The 2,304-nt window shown below is 41.9% G+C and overlaps 1 pseudogene; it reads right to left on the bottom strand.

Moving 5' to 3' along the window:
• Positions 1-853: 853 nt before the first annotated feature.
• Positions 854-1,084, bottom strand: LOC129034185 (ubiquitin-like protein 5; annotated as a pseudogene).
• Positions 1,085-2,304: the final 1,220 nt, after the last annotated feature.

Raw genomic sequence — 2,304 nt, 5'->3', positions numbered from 1 at the left:
TTTGAATATGCCATGTTTTTTAAAGTGGTGTTTTAAAAATGGTTCATAAATGTTTTCTCCACACCCTGCTTGCAGAATTGCTTCAGGGCAGATCTCTCAAATGACGCCCAGATGGGAGAAGAGAAGGGGAAGGGAGATTTGAGCTTCAAAATAACCATCACTTCACAGATTGTCAGCAGTTATCCCTCAGTGGGCCGTGAACATAGGCAAGAGAAAAATTGTAGAGCAAAATTTAAACTAAATATTGGGTAGAATTTCCTGGCTCCAAAAGTGGGGTGAGGATATGAAAAGATTATTTTTAAAAACCTCTCTGCCCTGCATTTTCAAAAGTGAATTCTTTAGAATGTTAACAGGTAATCCCAACTATGGTTGATTTGGGTTTGGCCCAAGGATATTTCATAATCAAACACATTTGAGCATTGGAGCTATGCTCTTTCTTTATCGCAGGACTTCCTAGAGATTTTAACATGTTAATGCACGTTTTGACTCCCCAAGAAAGAAGAAAGCTCCCAAGGGACTTAGAACTTCCAAAATTTACTTGACCATGGAATGTTTTCCAAAACAGATTTCTCAGAACTTGGGTTTCTTGGAACACAGTTTGGGAAAGTTTGTTTCAGCTGTCCGGTATTAATGAATACAGAAAATTTGATTTCTTTAATCTGTGGTAATTGGGTAGCTATTTTGGTTCTTTGTTTTTTTCAATTTTTAAATATAAATATAAATACATACATATATATTTGCCACATCTAAGTCTTGGGTGAGTTTTTAAAAACAAGCATCTATACCAGTGTTGGGGGTAAGGATGTGAGGATGAGAGAGGACAGTGGGGCAGCAGAAATATTAGAATTCTAATCTATTGAAAATAAAGCTCCAGGTTCATCCCATCATGGATATCATGGTCCCCCAGAATTGTGTGGTCCTTAAAAATCATGTACCATGTCTTCAGGATAATCTTTTTACAATGGGTGACAGCTTGGGCTGCAATCAGTGTCTTACGGTCTCTTAAGGTCTCCAGTGGTGTCATCTATGTCGCATTTAACATGGACCTGAAGCCCAGACAGTTGTTGCAAACAACCTCCATCATCCTAGCTAAAGCTCAAATCACCTTGAATCTGCTGATGCCACAAGTTCCTCACCCGAGCGCTGAACCCCAGTCGCAGTCAACGCTGGGAACCGGAAGCTGGTGACTATTTTGAGATATCAATGATTTGGAATGTTGGTGGCCTATCATTCTTGCCTCCTTCTAATTCATTCACTAAAGAAGTCCAGGTGACCTTTTCTAAAGGTGAATCTGATTTCTCACATGCGGTAGACACCACTGCCTCATTGCTTAAAAATGTTCTTTGGGCCAGGTGCTGTGGCTCATACCTGTAATCCCAGCACTTTAGGAGGCCAAGGAGGGCAGATCACCTGAGGTCAGGAGTTTGAGACCAGCCAGGCCAACCTGGTGAAACCCTGTCTCTACTAAATAATACAAAATATTATCTGGACGTGGTGGCAGATGCCTGTAATCCCAGCTGCTCCAGAGGCTGAGGCAGGATAATTGCTTGAACCTGGAAGGCAGAGGTTGCAGTAAGCCAAGATGGCACCATGGCATTCCATCCTGGGGCAACAAGAGCAAAACTCCATCTCAAAAACAAAAACGAAAACAAAAACAAAAAAAAGTTTGCTGGCTGGCTATTGCTCTTAAGAGAATCACCTTTAATAAGATCATCAAGACCTTATAGGGCCTGGCCTGCTCTACTCTCCAACCTGGTTTAACATCAGCCTACTTCACCCCCATGTTAGTTTCCTGGGGCTACTATAACAAATTGCCACAAACCAGGTAGATAAAAAAACAACACAAATGTATTTCCTCACAATTGTAAAGACTACAAGCCCAAAATCAAGATGTTGGGAGGGCCATGTTCCCTCCGAAGACTCTAGGGGTGGGACCCTTCTTTGCCTCTTCCAGCATCCCCAGGCGTTCCTTGCTTGTGGAAGCACAACTCAGAGCCCTCCCTACATCTTCACATGGCCATATTTCCTCTGTGTGTCTCTACCTCCTTTTCTTATAAAGGCACTGGTCTTATTGGATTAAGGGCCCACCCTACTGCAGCATGATCTCATCTTAATCAGTTCTATCTGTAATGACACTATTTCCATATAAGGTCACATTTTGAGGTACTGGGGGTTAGGACTTCAACTATCTTTTTAGAGGGATACAGTTCAACTAGTAACAACACATTTGCTCTCTCCTTTAGTAGGAGTCTTCATCAACTTCTTGAATTACCTAGATTCTCCACTACCACAGCCTCACCTAAG

The sequence above is a fragment of the Pongo pygmaeus genome, chromosome 2, assembly GCF_028885625.2.
Source record: "Pongo pygmaeus isolate AG05252 chromosome 2, NHGRI_mPonPyg2-v2.0_pri, whole genome shotgun sequence".
Classification (NCBI taxonomy): Eukaryota; Metazoa; Chordata; class Mammalia; order Primates; family Hominidae; genus Pongo; species Pongo pygmaeus.
The sequence above is the reverse complement of the archived record's forward strand: the minus strand, read 5'-3'. Positions and strand labels throughout refer to the sequence as shown.